The following is a 25,529-nucleotide window of genomic DNA, read 5'->3' on the forward strand; positions in this document are numbered from 1 at the left end:
TTATTTCACCATCTAACGAGTAGCTTAGAGAAGCAATGGCAAGTGTCGGAAGGTCATGGGATGATTTTCCTCATTGGACTTATTTTTTCCCTGACTTGCATAAAGTTGAATCAAGTTTGTCTAGTCCTTATTCTCATCGAAAGGTTCACAAAATTTTGAACCCTTTCACTCCAGTACATATATTTTATGAAGGTAATATGACTAACATTTCAGAAACCATTTTGGTGAACATTTCCAAGAATCCCAATGTCATTGAAAATGTCTTCATCGGAGCTGATTCTTCCCTTAAGAAATTAAAATTTATTACGACCTCTTCAAAGAGTGTAGATATGTATTTTCTTCGTCTTATGAGGAAATGCCTGGCATTAATCCTAGTATAGTTTAGCATGAGATCAATAATTATGAAAATGCAAAGCCTATGCATCAAAATCTTCGGCCCATCAACCCTAAGAAAGTTGTGGGCATCAAGTAAAAAGTGGAGAAACTGCTTAAAGCATGTTTTATCTACCCAATTCCTCTTACTGAATGGGTTTCGAATCCTGCCCCTGTGGACCAAATACAAGGAACAATTCGTGTATACATTGATTTCAGGGATTTAAATAAATCCTTTCTAAAGGACAATTTCCCCACTCCATTTAAAAATTAAATTATTGATGAGTGTGCTAGAAATGATATTTTTCCATTCACGGATGGATTCTCTTCATATAATGAAATTACAATTCATGACGAAGATCAACATAAAACAATGTTTATTTGTCTCTAGGAGACATTTGTGTATAGGAAAATTCCTTTTTCTCTTAAAAATGTTGGATCTACTTTCTAGTAGGATATGGCATATGCTTTCCATGACATCAAGCACATAATCAAGATTTATTTGGATGATTTAGTTGCTTTCTCTCGCAAGAGAATGAAACATCTAAAGCATATTCATTTAGTTTTTGAAAGTTGGCATCACTATAAAATCTAGCCAAACCCTAATAAGTAAATTTTTGATATTACATCTACTCAATTATTGGGATTCATAGTTTCTAGTGAAGGGATTCAAGCTGATCCCTTCAAGGTCAAGGAAATACTTTTGTTTCCTCCCCCATGTAAAATTATTCAACATCAATGTCTTCAAGGAAAAGTAAACTTTCAAAAGAGGTTTATCGTGAACTATGATAAGATTACAAAGGGCTTTATGTGTTCACCTAAGAAATCAGTTTCATTTATTTGGGACGTATTTTCTCGATGCTCGTTTGATGATTTGGGAAAGGAATTAACCTTTCCTCCCCCATTAAGTCCACCTAATCATAAACAATGTAAACTTTGAAACAGGAATTATAAACTTAAAACAGGAACTCTAGCCAATAAAAACCCTTAAAAACATCAAAAACAGTGCTAAAAATGAAAAGTGTGTATACTGCAACGATGATTTTTTTTAGGCTCAATTTGGAACATGTTTTAAAAATGGTAGTGAAAACAAATTTTTTCGTGCAAAATTTTTGCAAAAAACACCCTGAAAATGAAAAGCGTTGATACTGGGATGCTGTTTTTTTTTAGGGTCAATTTTAAATATTTTTAAAAAATGCCAGTAAAACCGAATTTTTATGTGCAAAAAAATAGTTGTTTTTTACGAAAAACACACTAATGTTTTTCGTAGAATAACATTTTTCTTTCCTAAGTATAAACTCAACATGTTCTAGTAATGACGATAAAGATAAAATAGTGGCATCTAAAGCACATTAAAATTCTATTATTTTTCATCCATCTTGTTAGACATATCATAACATCACACTAGAGATCGCTAAAATTCTAATTGTTTTCAACCATAACATTAAATATACAAAACAATTTGGAAAATTTTCAACCATAAAATTAAAAAACCATGACATTATGAAAAAATTACATAACTAAATTAATCAACATGTCATTATTTGTACATTGAATGGAACATACATTATATCTCTAACTTATTGTTACAACGTACATATTCTAAACAATAAAAGTCATCATAATTAAAACATATAATCCAACAACATAAAAATGACTCATAACTTCTGATTTAACACCATATGGAAATCATTCTTTTTTCCAAGATACGATGCAAACATCAGTTATATAAACTGTCTTAGACAATTATTCAAAATCACTCATATTTTCATGCACACCATCAAAATTTACATCTTCATATGAATGGCTAGATGTAGATGAAGATGTTCCATATTCTTCTCTTTCATCAACTAGTTCCCCATCTGAGTCCACATACATGCCCACCATTTCAGGTTTCAAAATTCTTCTGGATCTACGACTCATTTCAGCAGAATCCCATCTCAACACTCTTCCTTCTGGTAACAACCTTTTGAGAATCTCTATCATCTTGAAGTGAAGAGTTCCTCTCTTCGTTAAACTGAAGTCATAAACAAGTATGTCAACATCCTCCAATTTTGAGAGGTTTGTGTGGCGACGATTTATATTTGTACCCTTTATTTTTGTCTTTCTGCCAATTTTTTTATGAACTATCATCTCTAGCTTATACACACCATTGGATGTGTGTGTATTTGTGGCATACCAATGTGCTTCAACACTTGTAACATCTTCATTTTCTATAAATACCTTTGTAACCTTAGCAACCCAGAATGGATAGCCATTGGGATCTCCATCTGCTAGTATGCGATCATGCAACCCTCCTTAATATCCTATACTAAAACCCTGTAAAGGTTTTCCATGGCTTCACGTTGTGCATGAGAGCTTTTGGAACCAATATACATCTCTCTTTCCTCTGCTCGTGAAGAATTAATAATAACTTGAGATTGTTGTTGTTCAACAAATGTTTCTTTCCTCATGTTCATTTGACACATTTTGTGACCAAATAAATGGATTTTTCAAAGGTATATCTTCATTTGTTGTTCTTGAAATGATATCACTTTGATTATTGAAAAAATGACTCCCACCAAAGTGTATCAACAATGTCAAAGTACTCATATGTAAACCTAATACATTTTTTATTTTCTTATAGGCAATCAGAATAATTTGTATCTCTATTCTGTCTGGGTGCATTATGAACTTCACCAACTGATTGTAATAACAATATTTTTGATGCAAATATTGGATGATTTCGAATGAACTTCAAAAATTCCAAACCTGATTACAGTTCCCATTCTGTAGTAGTTGAATACTTCTTTCCCCATATTAGTGTTTTCCCATCAATTTTTTTGTTACAAAATTGATGTTGGAAGCTAATGCCATTAAGTTATTCAAATGCACTTCTCCTCACCCTGTAATCCCATAATAAACCTTTGCATGTCAACAGTTTCTTCCAACATATTAAAAGTAGGCTCTGGCATGTATGATTTCTTAATACATTCAATAATGATGGCAAGCTCCCAACTTCCTTCCTCCTCAATGTGACTGAAAAACAATTGAACATCTGATCAATATGGTCATGAGTGTGCCCAACAATAAAGAAACCAACCTTTACCTTATGAAATATTCTTAATTGAACAAGCATGCTTAGATATCCAAAAACAACATGATTTTTGTTTTCACGACAAGTGTTGTTCAATTGTAGATACAAAACTTCAGGAAGATTACCAGACCAATGGGAAAGCACATCATGAATTATGGTTGTTATAATATTTGCATCATTATGAATATTTGGAGCTCTAAAGTACACCCTTGGCAACATTTTCCCATTGAAGACCATACAACCGACCAAGTGATACTGAATAAAATTTTGCTCTTGTAAATTTTTGGTTGTGCGAATAAAATGTGGTAAAAAAAATTTCTTCTGGTCCATACCATCAATTATTTAACCCAAATATTTATTCGGATTATCATAACCCTTCTTTCGATGCTTGTACAAATTTTTCCTTTCACTTGTTTGTTGTTCATGATGCTCTTGAAGTTCTTTAACAATGGAATCTACACAACATAAAAGAATCATTAAGAAATACTTTTTCATAGTTGATGACTATACAATTTTAAAAGTTAGAGTTATGAATGCTCACCTCTTTAACCATTCACATTTATCCATTTTTTATTTAAGAGAAGCACATGTACTGCAAATCCCCATCCTTGTCTTCTTAGGAATACAGACATTGTTGAATTATTTCTTCCATACCTTCACAAAATATTGATATGTACAAAACCGACCATGTCCCTCAGAACCTTCTGCATATTCTTTGTACAAGTTGTAGATTTCCCGTCTTGAAAAATTATCTGGAATATGTATTATCTCCCTATTTGTCATACACTCTCCATGCTTTGGAAATAAATATTTCATCCATGACATTGCAATATTTGATAATGGCCCAAATTGTCGTTTATGACATACTTTTGAATAAAATGTGGGATCCTTTTCCAAATTTTATTAGATTCTTGAGAGATGAAAATTACCCATCGAATGAAACATTTTGAAAGCCTTTCTACAGATAAATAAAGACCCAATATGATAATCATAACCTGAAAATGTAGATTGCATGCACCCAACTAAATATGAATTTTGCATGCTTTTATTCATTGATAGATATCTCTTCCTTTTGTCTAATGCAAATTTGAAATCCATATGTTTCAAGCAATCTTTTTGAAAACATTCACTTGAAATGAGAGCACTGATAGAACTTCTTCTCATCAGATATTCTACTCTACACCTTGTATAACTAGAACATCTTGGATTGATACAAAATGGTCTGATCGTACTCCTCGATACAATATTTCCTGGCAACATCTCCATCATTGGATCATCATTTGTATCAACATTTTGATCATCATTCAGACAAATGTTATCCTCACTATGATCAGTTGTGATTTTGAAATACTAACTTGGAGGATATTCTTCATCATCCCCTTCTTTAGTGCTACTGTCATAGTCCTTAGAATTAGGAGTAAATGAAAAATTTGACTCGATGTTTACTGGATATTCTTCCTCATGTGCATTGTTAGTGCTACTCTCATAGTCCATAGAATCAGGACTATGTTGAGAATGTGAATGTTTACTTACTGAAAATTCTACATCCTGTTATTTGTCAGTGCTACTCTTATAGTCCTTAGGATTAGGACTAAGTGCTTCATCCTGTCCTTCGTCACTACTGCTCTCATAGTCCTTAGGATTAGGGCTTAGTGGACACCATGACACTCTATTCATTTGAAATCCTTCATCATGTTCTTCATCACTGCTACTTTCATAGTCCATAGGATTAGGACTAAGTGGACACTGTGACACTCTATTCATTTGAAATTATTCATCATGCTATTCATCATTGCTTCTCTCATATTCCATAGGATTAGGACTAATTGAACACTGTGACACTTGATTATTTTGAATTTATTCATCATGTTCTTCATCACTATCGCTTTAATAGTCCATAGGATTAGGATTAAGTGGACTCTCTGACACTCTATTTAGTTGAAATTTTTCATCATGCTCTTCATCATTGTTGCTCTCATAGTCCATAGGATTAGGACTAAGTGGACACCGTGACACTCCATTCTTTTGAAATTCTTTATCATGTTGTTCATCACTGCTACTCTCATATTCCATAGGATTATGACTAAGTGGACACTATGACACTCCATTCTTTTGAAATTCATCATCATGCTCTTCATCACTGTTTCTCTCATAGTCCATAGGATTAGGACTAAGTGGACACTGTGACACTCCATTCTTTTGAAATTCATCATCATGATCTTCATCACTGCTGCTCTCATAGTTCGTAGGATTAGGACTAAGTGGACACTGTGACACTCCATTATTTTGAAATTCTTCAACATGCTCTTGATCACTATTGCTCTCATAATCCATTGGATTAGGAATAAGTGGAAACTGGGACTCTTTATTCATTTGAAATTATTAATCTTGTCTTTCATAAGTGTTGCTCTCATAGTCCTTAGGATTAGGGCTAAGTGGAAGAATTTCATAGTCCATTGGGCTGCCGAGGTGGGGCGGGGGGGCTGGCGTCGCCAGGGTTAGGTGGGGTGGGGTGGGATGGGAGGGTTGGGCCTGATGGGGCTGGAATGGAGAGGGGGAGTGGTTGTTGGCCTGCCAAGGTGGGGTGGGGAGGCTGGGATCAACTGTCGGCTGATTTCCAGGGTTGGGCGGCAGGGTGGTATATTTTTAAATTTCTTATTTTTTTTTAATTGTTATGTTTCACAAAATTAATTATCATTTATCATTTTCTTTGTTAATTTAAGCTATTATTTTTTTGAAATTTACTGATTTATACACGTTTTTTCAGGAGAATGGTATTAAACAAGATTTCTGTGAATCTTTCTAGACCAAACACTGTTAAAGGTTGATCTTCAAAAAGCACTGTTGAATGAACCAAGCCTGAGCTGATAGCTACAAATATTTCAAGTGCCTCGAATGATAAGAAGATGATTTCATACTTGAGGAAATTGAAAGAAGTGAAGCTTCCAGCAAATGTCTGGTATGTGAAAGAAAGAGAAAGCCAAGAAGTTATGATATATCTATATGTTTATATACCTAATGATACTGGAATTTATGAGGTGTTGGGAAAGGTCATAGACATGTGTTCAGTACCGGACAGTGAATTTGTTTACATACTTACAAAACCACCCAAGTCACATGAAAGGATTAAATACCAGTTATCATATTCATTGTATGACATGAGGGAGGTATCTACAAAGTTGGGCAAACAAATCGTAAATGAGCTGAAACAAAATATCTTAAGTATTGTTATTTATATTTGTGTTTTGCATTCTTGTAACTGTCTCATTATATTTTTATAACTTTGCTTTTATTGACATATAATATTTTGTTTGGAAGAATTTGTTAAAATTTATTTAGTTATGTTGGGAGGCATTCATTTCATAGAGCATGATATTATGAAAGTTGTCAATAGTTTCTACTCAGTGTCAGAAGAATATATGGCAAACAAGCAAAATGTACTAATTCGTGATGATACAAAACTACATCCAAGGGATCAGAAAAAAAAATTCCTCTAGTGGATAAATCTAGCAAAGGTAGATAGGTTACTTTTGAAGATGAGGAAATTGAAACTAACATTAAAGAATATGTTGTCATTACTGAGGATGACATTGGAACTCTATAAAGGGAAGAGTTGTAAAAGACCAAAAGTAACAATTCCCAAGAATAAATATGTTCTGGTTAATGATGAGAATGTTATGAGGAAGAAAAGTAAAGTTGAACATTATAAAGTCGTCATTACCAACAGTCAAGATCCTAGTGAAACTTCAAGAAAAAGTAGAGAAATCATTAAACTAGGAGCTGATTTAGAGGATGGCATTATTAAAACAAAACAAAATGCCATTCGACGGAACTTGACAAAGAGAAACTTAATTAAGAGTGGTTGTACATTTCAGCTTAATGTGAGACAAATCTATAAGGCAAGTGAAGGACAATGTAAATATCAAATCAGAAAGCCACACCACCCGCATGTTCACAACTTGAAGATATTGATGAGGTACAATCCATATGCTCATGTGGTTAATTATGTGCTTCTTGTTGATCCATATCAAGTTCCCAACAAAGAAGCATTTGATAAGTCAAAATGTTTTGAATAAAATTATTATGTGCTTGGGGGGAACCATTCTATAGAATCTCAAAGACAATTGATGGAGGAATATATAACCCACATTTTGAAACAATGAAATCTATCATTTATGCTGGTTTATCAGATACAAAAGAAAAGTTAGTGGCATTGGATCATAATTTAGATAATGAATATAGGATGTCTATGAATTTAATCAAAAGGGTTATATTTATTCATAGTGAATCGAAGAAAGATGTGGTGGGGATAAGCTAAATGTTATTGTAGATTTTTGAAAGGAATGTTGTATGGAAATAGGCTATCAAATTAAGGAGAAAATCAATTCAAAAGGTGACAAAGTAAACATTGATTTATTAATAGGTATTGATAAAATTTTCCAGTTGGCATTTAGAACTGGAGAGATATAGGAATTTATTAATGAGATTTTTAGCATGTGGGAGAACATTGGCATTAAAAACCAGAAGGTCAAAAGGTCTAAACCATTAATATGTAGCAATAGTAAATTAGGTCCTGAAATGAAGCAAATTCTAGAAGATATGACTATCACACCTTGGAGAGCACTGCAAGGAGTGAAGGATGAAAATTTTTTCAAAGAAATATTATCTCGTGTGAGGTCAGGGGAATTATCATTGGAGGAAATGTCTGAGGAATTTCAAAAGTAAGCTTGTTGAATTATTTTTACTTATTTGTAGATTATAATTTTCTTTTAGATATAACATATTGTTCTTGGTAGTATTTGTTGTACATATCATTATATTAATTTTTTTTACTTTATCTATGTAACCACAAACTTTACATAAAAATACAAGAACAAATGGTTAAATTGTTGAATGAAGATAGTTTGGATGATGCTGTATGCAAGTATCCAGATTCAAGTTTACATCAACATTAAAAAAATATTATCTTGCATTTAAAAAGGTATGTTGATTTATACATTCATTTTTATTCATCTGTATACTATTTTTATTTTATAACTTACACATATATTTGTTTATTTTATTAAATATGAGAAAGGATGCAAATGGAGCACCAGATATTTTCAGAACCTTTATTGAAAAAATTAAGATTGTAAGACTGAAGAAGCAACATCTTAAGAATGCTGAACTTGATCCAACTCTTACTCATTTCATTTGGAATGGGCTTGACACTATTCAATATCAAGTAATATAAGGCGACTGTGAAGACATTGCTAAACTCATACCTAAAAGGGATTATGCCCTAGTTATTGCAGATATTCCCCATGGTTTCAATATTCCAAACATTGAAGATGATGGTGACCCTTATACTTATCAAGATCTTAGTAAAGTGGTTGCGGTATTTCTAGAAGTCACATCATCACCATTATGGATATTTGTGACATTTCATTCAGACACACAATTGGAAATGTTATTTCCAAGCTTCAAGGGGAAAACAAACTCAAGGATGCAGCTTACATGGTAAGACGTTGAAAATGTATATTTGAATAATGTTAAAAAATTCATTTATGTACAAGTTAATTGAACTTTTACTATTTCATGTTACAGGAAAAAGACAAATATTCTTAATCATGAAGATCAACCATTTATAAATGATTGTGAGTTCATCCATATTGATAGTTGGGCAAAAGATGATAGCTATATGTCTATGATTTTTAATCAGGTAGATGGAAAGAGTCATAGCCAAGTACTGGCTTATGATGTTGTTTTGAGAAAAATAACATATGAAGACAAAGAAGCAAAATGAGAGATAGTTAACATTGATAAAAAACCACAGTTATTGATTAACTGCCTTATAGACATATGTTCAAATGAAGGAGATTGGGTTCTGGACTTATTTTTTGGCTCAAGTAAGTTTTATTATATGGAATTGAATTTCAATACCTTATTTCTTAATTTATATGTCATTGTACTAATTTACTTCATTATTTATAATTAGGTACAACACTAGCATGTTGCCTTCAAAAAGGAACAAATGACATTGCCATTGAAAAAGATCCAATACAGTGGAATTTTATTCAGCAAAGAATTAATTCTCTTCAATTTCTTCCATATGAAATACAAGAAATTGGGTTGAAAAAATGGGACTTTAGTGAATCATGTGTGGCCAAAAGAAAAAGGAACCCCAACCACCATTACATGGAATGATTGGAAAGGCGTGCATTGGGAGATTCGCAAACATCAAAGATCCATTAAAAGACGAAAATGAGCAAAATGAAGGAGAAAATATTATGGAAGAAGACAATGATGAAACTCTAGAGGATGAAGAGTTTGGATTATGTGATATTGTTGATTAAATTTAAGTTATGCTTGGAAATCAAGCTCAATTTTTGTAACTATTAATTAGTTATACATGTAATGTTTTGACTTTGACATTTTATGATAAGAATAAGCATTCAATTAATGTTGTTATGTGTTCAATATTTGTATTATGTGATTTTCGCATTAATTTTTATGTTAATCATTATTTTTTGAAAAAAACAGTGATTATTATTATTTTTTTAACATGAAATTCATAAAAATAAATAAAAAAAACTATTATTTAACCACTTTTAGTTAAAATTTCCTTTTAGAAATTGTGATTTTGACATGTTATTTCTAGGAAAAAAATTACAAAAAATGATCAAAATGTAAAATATTTTAGTTATATTTATGTTGAACATGATTATTTTTATCTCAATTGTTAAAAATTATTGTTTTTTAGAGACAATTATTTCATGTGCATTGAAAAATTAATTAACGATGTATAAATATGTAGAATATCGAAACTTCAAAATATCGACCTTCTTTAAATATGCAAAACAATAAAAACCTCACTAAAAAAAATTATATATATATATATATATGAAGAAGAAGACCACTTTAAAAATTGTTAAATTTAGAAAGTAATTACTTACATTTCATACATTAGAAAATTTAAACTAAAAAAAAGGGTCTTTTAAAAAAAGGGCTTGATGCAGAATCACCACTTTTTTAAATTAGCATGCAAATCACTAACATTCTAAAACGTAATGTACATAAAAAAATTAAAGTGCCAAAAACTATGCTCTAAAAAAAATATGTGTGTTCTGCATTGCCCCTTTTCAAAATCTAGTCACCTCTTTTTATCTCTACGAAACAAGTTATAGTATCAGTTCTTGTTTCAAAGTTTACATTGATCATAGTAGAGACTTCTTTTTATATCTTACATTGGTAGAATCAATCATAGGTATCATTCTAGTCTAGGAATATGATGCCCTTAGAGAACATGTAATTTATTATCTAAGTCATGGCTTAGCCGGTCCTGAACTCTGATACTCCCACGTTGAGAAATTGGCTATAACAATGGTGCATGTTGTTCTCTGTCATTATATTTTGGTAAGAAAATCCATTGTAGTTGTTGAGATCAATCCATTTCAATTTATCCTAAGTAGGTAGGTGATTGGGGGAAAATGAAATAAATGGATTATAATTTTACAAGAGTTTGATCTCGAGTTCATGTCAGCCAAATCAAAGAAATATTTGGTTTTTGAAAAATTAATTTCTGAATTTCCTTGTGAGAGAGATTTCTCTTATAAATAATCATTTATGGATGAACATATTTTTCTAATCTCCTATAAATATCCTTCATATGGGGACATCATTATATATCTCGATACATCAAATTTCCCTTCTTTTTTTCCAAGAATGAACGTTGAAAATTACGTCACCTTGGTAAGAGTTATTTGATCATTGGTGATACCCTATATCATCATGGGGTTTATTCACTCCTTAGAAGAAGAAGAGTTAGTTTTAAATGACTGTCACAGTGGGGATTATGGTGGTCATGAATTTGGGACTGCAACATCTCAGAATATCTTGCATTCAAGATAATTTTGGCCTTCGATTTTCAAAGATTGCACTAAAGCAGTAAAAGAATTCCACCCTTGTCAAATCTAGACTCAGATTATACATACTCATCTAACTCCATACTTTCCTGTTATCATTGTTGGTCCATTTACCAAGTTTGGGATTAGTTTTATGACTTGTCCCTCAAGTTCAACTAAGGGACACAAGTACATTATCGTAGAAGTAGACTACTTTACGAAGTGGGTTGAAGTTATTCCCACTTTCAATAATGATGGTGAGACATCAAAACTTTTTCTTTTTAATCAAACTATCTTGTGCTTTGGTGTCCCTGAATAGATTGTCACTGACCATGGCAGTCAATTTCAAAATAAAATGATGTTTGAGTTAGCTTCCTGAAACTAATGGACAAGTTGAAGTTGTTAAGAAATCCCTTAAAACCATCCTACAAAGGATAATTAATCAATCCAAGTCCAACTAGAACGTCATGATTTATCCTACTTTGTAGGCATATCAGATGTTTGTCAATACTTCCACGAAGTTCACTCCATTTTAGTTAGTCTATGATTTGGAATCAATATTTCCCCTATGAAGTGAGATTCCATTATTTAAGTTGGCAGTCCAACTTCTTCAGAACACCTTAAGTTTTGAATAATGCCTTGTTCACTTGAAAAATCTTGATGATTAGTGTTGAGATGCTGCCACAATGAATGTGGATAATAAGAAAAGAGTTAAATTTCAATATGATAAGTCTATTTTACCTAGGGTTTTCTCTTAGGATGACTTTGTTTTGGTCTATGACCAAGATAAAGACACCTTGGGGGTAGGAAGGTTTAAACCTAGGTGGTATGGTCCTTTCATTGTCAAACAAATCTTGAAGAAGTGTTCCTATGAGTTAGTTGATTTTGAAGGTAATGTGTTGTCAGAGACCAAAAATGGTCTTTATCTCAAGAAGTATTATGATTAGGCTCTCACTTGAGCATTTGCTTCTTCTTTTTTGTAAATATTGTATGTAGTTTTTATTTCTATCTATGAGTATCATGGTGGTGATGGTGTTTTCAATCTAGTTTAGAAAGTCTCAATGGTTGATACATCGTATTTAGGATTCATAGGTGGTGCGAGTAGCCACACAAAGAATCTAGCTTCCATAGCATGGGTAATTCGTTATCCATCTGGTCAATTGTTGGTCACAAGAGGCATATGTATTTTTCATGCTTCTAATAATATCGTTGAATACAATTTCATTATCAATTTACATTTTGAGGAAATATCTTATGGTATTGGTGTACTTGGACTCACAACTAGTGGTGTCTCAGTAAAATAACATTTATCATGTGAGAGATCCTTCAATACATTATCAATTTCTGAGAGTGATATTATTACAAAGATCATTTAATTTTATCACATTTATTCACATTGCATGCTCACATAATGCATTTGTTGATTCTATATCTAATGATGAATTTAATTGGCACATCAATCATTCATCACATTCAATCAAAATATCAAACAATCATTTCTATATATGATAAATTCACCCCAAATTCTTTTATATAGACATAGATAAATCCCAAAAATGTTACAAAATATGGAAAAAGTCCTGCAAAATCAGGGCTTATGCTCGATCAAGTCTTTATCAAAAGGTCAGCTTAATTTAAAAATATAATACTGAGGGCCCTGCCCTTAATGAGCCTCTTGAAAAACAATGATGCAATTCACCACTCATCGGAAGAGTCACACCCACTCATGTGGTACACTGACCACCCATCTCTGTATGCCCTCTAGAAGGTCATCTACTACTGTCATTGAAACCTTGTGAGTCAAACACTACAAGTTTCTCTATATTGCTGGAAGGACCCTCTCAGATTCAATGCCTACACCTTCTGCATTTATGCCATGATGCCTATGCCTCAGTAGACCTTCAAGCCTCACTGGTCCCACATCTGCATCATGATCATTATAATAATGTTAGGAATTTTGTTTCATCAATAAATATTTGAAATTTCCAGATATTGTCCTTAAAAATAAGAAACAAAACATGTTAATAATTTTTAAAAACTTAACAAAGTTGCCCCATGCAACCCCCTCCAGAAGTGCTAACTTCATGTCCCCTTGGAAGTCATACCCTATATAAGGGTAGTCCTCAATCGCTATGAATTCTTCCTCCCACCACTGGAAGAGCTCACCGTCAAATGTCACCTGGGTGACTTGGCCTCCACCAAGTCTCCTCATTAGGTCTGACAATATAGCCATCTTAGGATATCAGGGACTACTAATGGAATATGCTACTCTAGGTCGACACGTAGTGATTCACTGAAATAAAAATGATAAAAGCATAGTGCCATAACTAAAAAAATTGTCTTCCCATGTCGGCAAGATGTGAGCTTCCTCTTCCTATTTCATAAGAGTGTCATGCACCAATCATATACTACCAGTTTTAAGCACTCCAAAGTTAGAATCATCATAGGTAATAAAGCCTAATGCAAAGAAGTTGATCCTGATACCCTGGATATTGTGAAAAGGATGATATTTATAGCTAGGTTGGTGATATTCTTGTTTGAGATATGTGACCCAACCTTTTCAATACCTACTGCATAGCATATGGAAATTTAATCAAAAATGTTTAGGGGCGCTCTGTCCCTTCCATTCAAATGACCACTTCTCCCCTCCCAGCGAGACTTGCAATGAAGTAAATATCCTTAACTTCAATTTGTAGTGGCATTGAATATCTGAAAAAAATCCCCTACTCTATGTCCCAATAGTTGATTAACATGTCCAATAATTTGGGTTGTTCTCTCATATTCGACATCATAAAAACATTTATAAATATTCATTTTTAACACCATCCAATGATTCTTGGTCATCAAAGACCTAGCTATCAACTTCATTTTGTTCCCCTTCTCTCCAAATGATTGAGATCCTAAAGAACTTGAAATATTCAATCATAAAAAAATCCATTTTTAAGTTTGGCTTTACGTGTACACAATTTTTGTAAAAGGAAGTCATGTATATATGTGATTTTCCTTCTAAAAACTAGTGTGTAGGGATATCTATACATGGAAAGGTATAATCAAACCCTCATGTATGTAGATCTAGTTTTAAAATCAATTTAAATAGTGATAAAATTACTCAAATTCTTTAAAATTCATTGTAAATGAAAGGGGATATGGTCAAGAATTACCTGGAGCTCGTAGTTTCCAAATCCATTCGTGAATTTGGTTGAATTTACTTTCCAAAGTTTGCTCCTAGAGCTCTCTCCTAAACACTTGAATGATACAAATGAGTTGGTTAAGTTCAAAAAACTTTGTTTTATAATAAAAAACTCAAACCCACTTTTAGAAAGTCTATTTTTACTTTATTATTTTAATTTCATGAACTTTTAACCTTTCTTGAAGTGTTGGGAAGGGCCTTTTTTAGGGTAATGAAGCCTTTTCTTATTACTTAGTGGCATTTTCCTGCTATTTTTATTCTATGACTGCTTGCCTATTGCGGCATGTATTGTACTCTAAGCTAGAATATAGGCTAAGCTCATTTTCCATTGCACTGTGCATCTCTACCTCATATTGTGATAATTAGCCATAGCGTTGACCCCACTATGTTGTGATTTTTTAAACTTTCTCAGTTATCATTATGTAAAATCATATCATAGTGGTACAACTTTCCTTCCATAGGCTTCCTAGTTAACGTTAATTTTTCATATGGCTACATTGTTCTTTTCTATGATAATTTCATTTCTTTATTAATACATTAAGTTCACCCCATGTCATCATTACATTTTGCATATCTACACCATTATTCATCAACATATGTAATTATATAGAAAGAAAAAAATCATCATCATTAATACAGTAGAACATAAAGGAAAAATAGAATAAAAACATGAACACATAGAGACACTAGGATTGGTCCAAGATGAGGGAAAAACCCAAAATGGGGAAAACCCTTGCAAATATTTTTCTTCTTAGATTGTCATCAAATGATTCAACAAAAGAGAGTACATTGATACATAACTTTAGCTACACATTAAAACAACTATGATATACATGAAACAAATCTAATCATGATTATAATCAAAACCCTTATTCTGATGGCTATAATTTGATGTCACTGACTGTATTCAACTGCTGGATATTGTTGAACATTGTTGTCAGCAAGTGGAATCTTCTGAATATTGAAATATCATCTTTGAGTTCTAGACACAGGGAGGAGGAGCTGTGTGAGTGTTTATAACAATAATGGATGCTCTTTGTAAATTGTATCCCAATGTCAATGGTAACTCAGACACTCCGTAGATCATTTGGTGTGCGTGTCTAGGGGCCAACTCATCAGATTTACTCCAAACCCCTAGAAACTCTCTTCCAGTTACTTTTCACTCTTTTTGGACAACCTGGATGCTATCAGAACCACTCTGTGTGAGCGTCCGGGGATCGACACCTCCAAATCTTCCTCTAAAAGCGTGGACGCTCCCACAGGATTTTGTGCCAGTGTCTACGGCTATCTAGATGATGTCTTAACCACTGTGTGAGTGTATAGGGACTAAAATTCCCAGTTTTGTGCAAACATCTAGGAATTAAAAAAACCAAGATTAGTGTGAGCTTCATCCCTGATATTTTAGACCCTTGCGCAAACTTTCCTCCGACTGACCTGTACGAACCAGCGCAATAAGAGAAGAGAGGATGGCTTGGTCAATGTGTCCAAATGTGTGTGAGGTCTCTTTTATTTATAGGCTTTCATGAGGGTCCACTTCGGGTTGAGTCTGAACAATCCAATTTAACATGTTCTTAGGGCCAACCTAATCCAATATATGTGAGGGAATAAATAAATTCAAGAATCAACTTTTGCTTTTATAAATAAGTTGATATTTAGGTTGATTTTATTCGTCTATAAAAGAGGAATATAATGAAATAATCATCTCAATCATTTAAGCTATCCAAGGTGGAATTTGACCACAGTTGAAAAAATTAACACTCCCTATCATCTAGGGAGAATTCCACTTGTCATTATCCATCCATCGATCAATATGACATTCTATTATATTCATGTAACATCTACTCATCATGCCATGACCACCTCAAGTATCTCATCATCACAAATCATCAATGTAAATCTCAATCTATCCTTTGCTTATTATTTCTTATCTCTTGATTGTTCCTTCTCATATGCTGAACATTTTCAAATATAGAAGAAGAAGATTTTTTTATCGGAGGGGAGCTTAAGCTACCACCCTCTGTCCATTATAATACTACCTGGAATATCATCATCAATCATCATCGGAGAGAATGTCATAAAGGAGCATATCTCAACCTGTAACCATATTGGGGAGCACATCTTGACCTATAACCACACTGGGGAGAACATCTTGACCCAGAATCTCATGGGGGAGCTCTACATATATGTTAAGTTATGGTATGTTCTATGATTATAATAGTTTACTTCTTTTTTCTTATTATATTTGACAGATTAGAAATCACATGTACATAAAGTAAAGTGCAGATAGAACAGTAAACAATCGACATAAAACAAGCCAAGACGAGAGACACAAGATGTCGCGGCTAGCTAGGGGAAAACCCCACAATGTTTGGGGAAACCCTTTGATCAAATCTTCTATTATCTTCAATAATTCAGCACAGAGAAATAGTACAATAAATATGATTTATATCAGCAGTAGTAAACTGATCCAGGTGGATGTTGGTGGCCACCCACCTATCCCATTTGGACCCCCACAACTATCTCTTTCAGTTTTTCAGTTTCCTTAATTATAGCGCAGTTTACTATTTTTAGCAATTGTTCGGGTCCTAAACTTCCAGAGCCCTTTTGAGGCCCTAAACGACGTTTTTTTGGGAAATCTACCGACAACGATTTTTTTGCCAAAAAATCATCTTTTCCGTCGTAGTCCTCGCAGAGATCTTTCCAACGGGCTATCATGCGCATCAAACAGAGATAATACAACCAATTCGCGACCCTGGGAAGTTGGCTGTCCAACTCACCCCAAAACGGGGCCCACAATTTGGCGTTTCATCTTCTAGGGTTAGGTTTTGGGATGTGAAGGTTTTTCCATTGTTTCTCAATAATAAATAGGCCTTCGAGCCTCATTGTAACATAGTTCAGAACAGTTCAGAGGCATGTATCCACCACATCTCTTCTCAGGGATAAGCTACCATCGCCCTAGCTGGTTTATTTCCATTTCTAGTTGTAAGCATGTTTTAGTATTTTCCATTAATGAAATGAAGTATTATTTCCACTGCATCTTTGTGTATATGGTTATCTCTGTAATTTGATGCATTCCTGTTTAAGTCTGGATCAGTGGTATCAGAGCGGTCTGCTTTTTCTATGTTTTTCTTTGCATGTCCCCAACGAGGTCGGGATATAAGGAGTTAGGGCTTGAACTGGTTGAACCTTTGCAAGACCAGCCTCACAAATCTCAACGACCTCCCATGGCGGATGAGAAGAAGGATGAGGGGGTAGGAGATCCTATCAAAATCTTGCTCGAAGAAGTGCTCGAGCGGCAAAGGAACGCGATGATGAATAGCTTTGCGCAGATCCTTCAGTGGCTACCCAGAGGCAATGCATCGGCTTCCAACAGCTACTCTGGAAACGCCACACCATTTAAGGTACAAGTTAATTTTGAAATCCCCATCTTCGAGGGTCAAATAGACGTAGATGTCATAGATAAATGGTTAAATCTGCTAGATGGGTATTTTTCTGTTCATGAATTTTCAAGTCGGGAAAAGATTGTTTTTGCTCTTCTCAAAGCAACCCCCCACGTCAAGGACTAGTGGGAAATCTACTACGAGCAGAAGGATGAAAGTATAGGCTCACTGTTTTCAGCCGCACCCACTTGAAATGACTTCCAGGATGCCATCAAGGAGCAGTACTACCCTGTCAAAAGCTATTAGGACAAATACATCAAATGGACCACACTGCGGCAGGGATGAGACCAAGATGTGCCAGAGTTCACAAACATTTTTCATACCCTTCGCACACAATTTGGTATCAAAGATTCTGAGCTACATCTGGTACTCAAATACCACGGATGCATACACAGATACATCCAGGAAGAGATGGAGTTCTTGAACATCTCCTCACTCGGCACAACATACCAATACACTATCAAAATCGAGCAAAAGTTCAAACAGAGGAAGCGAGACTTTGGATCTGCAAATCCGAAGCCCAAAGGACAAAGCCAAGGCAGGGTGACCCAAGACAACCCCTTGAAGCCACAAGAAAAGAACAAGACCATGAAGCTGAAGAAGGACAAATGAAAGTCCTGTGAGTTCCACAAGAGTCCCACTAATAACAGAAGTGAGTGTCGGACCAAGCAGTCGCCAGTGGCTGAGTTGAAGGCTTTCGAATCAGATTCATGTTTCGACCCTAAGCCAGAACCTGACAAGGGAAAGGGAAGCAGATCATTGATACGGAGCCCAGCACCACTATTGCCACAGCCAAGATCCAGAAGAATGAGCCTGAAGACCCAGAGGAGGGGGAGCGCCTTTTCCACTCAGAGATGTGGGTGAAGGGTTCACAGCTGTAATTCATTATCGACAGTGGTAGCCAAAATAACCTCATTTCAGCAGAGGTCATGAAGCGGTTGGGCCTACCAACTACACCACACCCACAGTTGTACAATATCCGGTGGCTTCACGAAGGACGAGATCTCAAAGTTCGCCAGCAGTGCCACCTTCCCTACAGCATCAAGCCCTTCACTGACGAGGTATTGTGCGATGTTACACCTCTAGATGTTTGTGACGTATTATTAGGCCAGCCATACTTGTGGAGGCGACATGTTGTGTATGAGTCAAGGCCTTGTGCTGTCATTGTTTCTTTGAATAATTCGTTATACAAGATACCAGAGGTAGCTCCACCTACCGCCACCTCTTTGATCACTGCTAAGAAAGACAGCAAGCTCATATCACAGACTAGGAAATTTATTTTCTATCTAGTTCGCTCCCAAAGTAAGGGGAAGATCGTTGCTACATCCATGACCCCCGCGAAGGGTTCCTCCACGCAGCAGCAGCAACAGTGGGATACAGTCATGACAGAACACAGGAACAACTTCTCCTTACCGAGAGGGGTACCACACAAGTTTCAGGTGGTCGACAAAGTTTGGTTACATCTACAGAGAGAATGCCTTACCAGAACCCATCAGAAACTCAGACCACTTCGACATGGTCCTTACACCAGTAACAAGGCTATGGGCAACAATGATTTGAAGCATAGCATTCCTCCATTCCTTCACTTTCACCAAGTGATCAATGTGGACTATCGTCGACCATACTTCCCACCATTTTTGGACACATCAGAGATTGCAGAACAGCTCACCAGAGACCCAGCTCAGTAGAAGCTTCCTCACCTCAGGGAGGAACTGAACGCAATGGTGACCATTACTTCCTAAGGGGGGAGGAATAATCTAGGTGGATGTTGGTGGCCACCCACCTATCCCATTTGGACCCCCACAACTGTCTCTTTCAGTTTTTCAGTTTCCTTAATTATAGTGCAGTTTACTATTTTTAGCAGTTTTTTAGGTCCTAAACTTCCGGAGCCGTTTTGAGGCCCTAAACGGCGTTTTTTGGGAAATCTACCGGCAACAATTTCTTTGTCAAAAAATCATACTTTACGTCATAGTCCTCAGAGAGATCCTTCCAATGGGCTATCATGCGCGTCAAACGGAGATAATATGACCAATTCGCGACCCCGAGAAGTTGGTTGTCCAACTCACCCCAAAACGGGGCCCACAATTTGGCTATTCATCTTCTAGGGTTAGGTTTTGGGATGTGAAGGGTTTTCCATTGTTTCTCAATAATAAATAGGCCTTCGATCCTCATTGTAACATAGTTCATAATAGTTTAGAGGCATGTAGACACCACATCTCTTCTTAGAGATAAGCTACCATCGCCCTAGCTGGTTTATTTCCATTTCTGGTTGTAAGTATATTTTAGTATTTTCCATTAATGAAATGAAGTATTATTTCCGCTGAATCTTTGTGTATATTGTTATCTCTGTAATTTGATGCATTCCTGTTTAAGTCTGGATCATAAACCCTAGATCAGTAGCATCAGCATTAACAACTTCATCATCAAACTAGGGCAGACGATATCTCACAAGCCAACTTTCGGATCGACTTGATTCCACCACCAAAAGTTGCGACTTCCAGAGGAGGTTGATATGAACCTATAGTGCAGTTCAAATGAGGAGATATTCTAGCCCACGTAAGTCAAACTTCACTTCTGCAGTTGCAACTTCAGTTTCAGTAGCTTCCTTCAAACTACGGCAGTCGATATGTTGCAAACCGTCCGTCGGATTGACTTGATTCTACCACCAAAAGTTGTGGCTCTCAGAGGAGGTTCAGATGAACCTATAGTGTAGTTTAGATGAGGAGATCTTCTGGTTCACGTAGGTCAAAATTCACTTCTACAGTTGCAGCTTCAGTTTTAGCAGCTTCCTTCAAACTAGGGCAGTTGATATCTCCCAAACCGTCCGTCGGATCGACTTGATTCCACCACCAAAACTTGTAGCCTTTAGAGGAGGTTTAGATGAAGCTACAATATAGGTCAGAAGAGGAGGTTTGGCTGTCCACGCTGGTCAAATTTTTTATCTGTAGTTGCAGCTTCAGTTTCAGCAGCTTCCGGCTTCACATGTGAGAGAGAGAGAGAGACCCTTTTCTGTGTAGTAGAGAAGAGACTCTTTTCTGCGCAGTAGAGAGAGATGTGATGAGATGAGTGAGTGAAAATGAGGAAAATTCCTCATGTATTTATACACAACTTTTGATGTTTGAATAGATGTGATTTTTGGGCTTCTGAGCCTACATGAGTTGTAGGTCAGCTTGATAATAATTCCATATTCAAAATAAATTCATATCTTCATGAATACTTATCAGAATCAGATGATCAATCCTACACCTCTCGATGAGAGGAATCGAATAAACATATTATCAGTCATGAATAAGATGACCGACATGAATTTTGGCCCTAGTTGTCAATTTTAACACTCCCTCTCAGCTAGGGAGAACTTCATTTGCAATCTCTTTGTTGGTCGCTACTATTCATCCATCAAATGCACTGCTATGTATAGCCTGACCCTTGCCTTGCTCTGCTCTATTCTGCCTGTTCTGCTTTTTCTTGTTCTACCCTGTACTGATCTGTATGGCTCTGTTATGTTATGCTCTACTCTGCTTTGTTTTGTTCTGCTCTGCTTTTCTCTGAATTATGAAGAAGAAGAAATGATCAAGGATGTATCATGCTGACTCAAAGTCAGTCTTAGAGTATGTACCACTAGTCCTAGACCAGTCTCAACCAACCCGAAGTCAGCATCATAGTCAGTACAACTCCTACCACTGGTCCTAGACCAGTAACATCCTCCATTGACTCAAAGTCAGTCTCAGAGTGCGTACCACTAGCCCCAGACCAGTAACAACTGACCTGAAGTTAATGTCATAGAATGTACCACTCCTACAACTGGTCCCAGACTAGTATCATTGATCCCAGATCAATGGAGGTCATCCTAGCATAGGGAGTATGGTAGATACAACAATGCGTCCATCAGTAGTACTATAGTCCCTAACTTCATTTCCCGACTCATTGATCAGATGAGAGGTACTTCCCATGAGTCCTAGACTGCATGGGTAGGATGCCTCAACAGGAGAAATAATCAATCCTATCCTCATAGGAGAACACATCAATCCTACTACAATCGCCATGGAGAACACAACAATCCAGGCCTCACAGGAGAACACATCAATCCTGCTATAATTGCCATGGAGAAAACATCAATCCAGGTCTCACAGTAGAACACATCAATCATGCTACAATCGCCATGGAGAACACATCAATCTAGCCCTCACAAGCGAACACATCAATCCTACTACAATCGCCATAGAGAAATCATCAATCCAGGCCTCACAAGAGAACACATCAATCCTGCTACAATCGCCATGGGGAACACATCAATCCAGACCTCACAGGAGAACACATCAATCTTGATACAATCACCATGGAGAACACATCAATCCAAGCCTCATAGGAGAAATAATCATCCTGCTACATAGGAGAGAAAATCATCTTATTCCACAAGAGAGCGAATTATCTTGTCCCACAAGAGAGCAAACCATCTTATTCCAGTGCACACCACTAGGTCGTATGTTGCTCCAGTAAGAACCGCAAGCCCTCAGAGCTCCTAGAGCTCAATGTATGCAACATGCAAGACCCTTGTACAAGGGTTTCTTGATGACTCCAAGTCATTTGGGAAAATCACAGATTAGATCTTTCCTCGGGGCTTTGACAAGGTGTATCGACCTGTACATCATCTTAATGTGATGGAGCCTCCTTGCTCATCGACTTACCATATCCCAGATGATGTATATTTTGTGGAGAAATCGATGAATATGGGATTCCTCAATAATCGAATTCCACCTCAGGTTGTTACAAAGAATCACAGTGGTATCCAATGTAAATCCAAACAGCTCACTGAAGAGTTTTCACAACCAAACTGCCTCACAGGAGGGCATGCTAGCAGTAATATATTCTGCTTTGGTGGTGCTCAAAGCCACCGACTTCTGCTTCCTGCTCATTCAAGATATCGAAGTAGATCCCAAGGTGAAACAGCACCCAGAAGTGCTGTTACAGTCCACCACACTACCTGCCCAATCAGAATTAGTATATCCAAGTAGTCTCACATCTCCGGTACTGTATCTTAACCCATTAGTGATTATGCCACGAAGATATTTCAGAAGATTCTTGGCATAAATCCAGTGAGGCTCAACCAAATATGAGCTCACAATGCTTACTGCAAAACATATGTTTGGATAGAGGTTCACCAAGAACATCAATGCGAATGAGTTTATGAAACTCAGAGGCATTTCCCAAATCTGGTCCGACATCACTACCATATAAATTCTAAAAGCTAAGATCCTTGAGGTAGTCACAGGCTTGCAGTCCATCATACTAAATCTTTGCAATATCTTTACCACATATTTTCCTTGAGATAGGAAAATTTCCCTTCCCTTCTGCCACACTTCAAGTCCTTGGTCCTTCATTTCAAATTCAAAAGCCAACTCTCTCTTACATTTTTGAATGAGAGGGTATACACCTGTTAGAAAGAGGTCATCCACATACAACACTAGTATGAGAGGCCTGTCATCTTCAACCTTAAAGTAAAGGTTAGGATCGGCTTCACTCCTAGTCAATCCCAACTTTATCAAGTAGCTATCGATCCTCTCATACCATGCCCGGGGTGCTTGCTTCAGCCCATAGAGAGCCTTCTTCAACTTGTATACATGAGATTTTAGATCATAAATCTCAAATCCTTCGGGTTTCTCCACGTAGACCTCTTCTTTGATCGACTCATGCAAGAATACGGTCTTGACATCCATCTAATGTAGGTTCCATCCTTGTGAAGCTGCAAGGGCTATGATCAAGCAGATGGTCATATACCTGGCAACAGGTGCAAATATCACATCATAGTCTATACCTTCCTTCTGGGAGAAACCACAAGCAACAAAACAAGCCTTATACTTTTCCGTACTTTCATCTGTTGCATGCTTTATCTTGTAAGGCCATTTAGAATCGACAATTGTCTTGTCCTGGGGTCTGGGAACTACTTCCCACATATCATTCTCCATAATAGACTCATATTCTTTGGTCATAGCATCCTTCCATACTTGATGCTTGACAACATCTGAGAATGATGGAGGCTCATTTTGTATGATTGTGCTCATGATGGTCAAGTATCCCTAATACCTGTTAGGTTTCTTACTTTCACGGAAGGTTCCTCGAGGTGCAGCATGTCCTTCAGCATCATCAAGTATCCCCCTAAGACATGAAGGCCTCTTCCTAGAATAGGGACGCTCAGGTGGATAAATAAGATCCATGGGTTCCTCCACATCATGAATTATTACATCATCTACCCAGAGAGACAGCTTCCACAATAGTACGGTTCTTCCTTTCCACCACACCATTCTGCTAAGGAGTATGTGGTGTAGTAGTCTCCCTCTTAATGCCAGCCTTAGATATGTTTGATTGAACCAACTGTAATACATCTGAGGTCTTGCTTTGGCTTGAGGGGAATGGTCCCATTTTGAGCTTTCCTTTGGCACATCCAGGACATACACCTTCTTTCTCTACTCGGAATTTGGGCATCCCTATCACCATTTGTCTTACACCGGGTAGAGCTTTATAATGAAGGTGGGCAAACCTCTGATTCCAAAGTTCAGACTGAAGAGATGTGTCATAAGATATGACACCTAGCGGACTTCCATCGACCTGATATAATGAATCAACATGAAACCAAAGAGTAAAGGCATCTTTAACATTATTTTTCCATATATGTACCTCGCCATTGCTGAAGGTTACCTTGTAGCCTTTATCTTCCATTGCCGAGATGGACACTAGGTTCTTTTTGAGGTCAGGTGCATTTAATACATCCTAGAATTTCTAGCCTTCTTGAATGGTTATCCTGTTCCTTGATTCCTAGCTCTCCTCTTACCTTTGCTATTGAATTTGTCATTCCTTTGATTGCCATCAGAAGGATTTTTATCGTCGTCCCGGTGTGAGTCTTTTCTATCAGGGCACTCCCTTGCATAGTGACCTGCTTTATCATAGATGTAACATTGTCCTTTTCTTCCATCCTTAGGTCCAGCCTTTCCTTCTGATTTAGTCCTGGAATTATTTATTTTCTTAGCATGAGAAGAAAAGGGAGTAGCAGGACCTTTAGGCATGGGCATTTCTTACACTTCTACCCTTGTTTCTTCTTGAATGCATCTAGCCATTAATTCCTCAAAGCTAGGAATTACATTATTGTTCAGAAGAGTAGTCATGAACACGTACCATTTGGATGGTAATCGTCCAAGAGTCGTGAGTGCCATTTACCTATCAGTGATAGTCTCCCCAATAGATAGGAGATTATTATTAATCTCAGTGATTCTTAAGAAGTATCCTTGCATACTCTCATCTTTACCCTTCTTAATTTCCTTCAGCTTATTTCTAAGAAACAAAACTTGATTTGCATCATTTACTTTAAATAAACTCACCAGTCTATCGTAGATTTCCTTGGAGGTGTCCAGTTCAAAGATGTAGGCCACCAATGACTTCTCTGTTTTTCCATTTGTTCCAGGCAGCAGCAGATGCATTTGATGGAGGCTCAACAATATTGCCTCTCACATGATCCAATACTCCTTGATCTTTTAAGGTTAGATTGATAGGCATCTTCTATCCGTGATAGTCTGCTT

Source organism: Pinus tabuliformis, chromosome 9 (assembly GCF_031772625.1).
Source record: "Pinus tabuliformis cultivar Carrire ecotype Pingquan chromosome 9, CPIR1, whole genome shotgun sequence".
NCBI lineage: Eukaryota > Viridiplantae > Streptophyta > Pinopsida > Pinales > Pinaceae > Pinus > Pinus tabuliformis.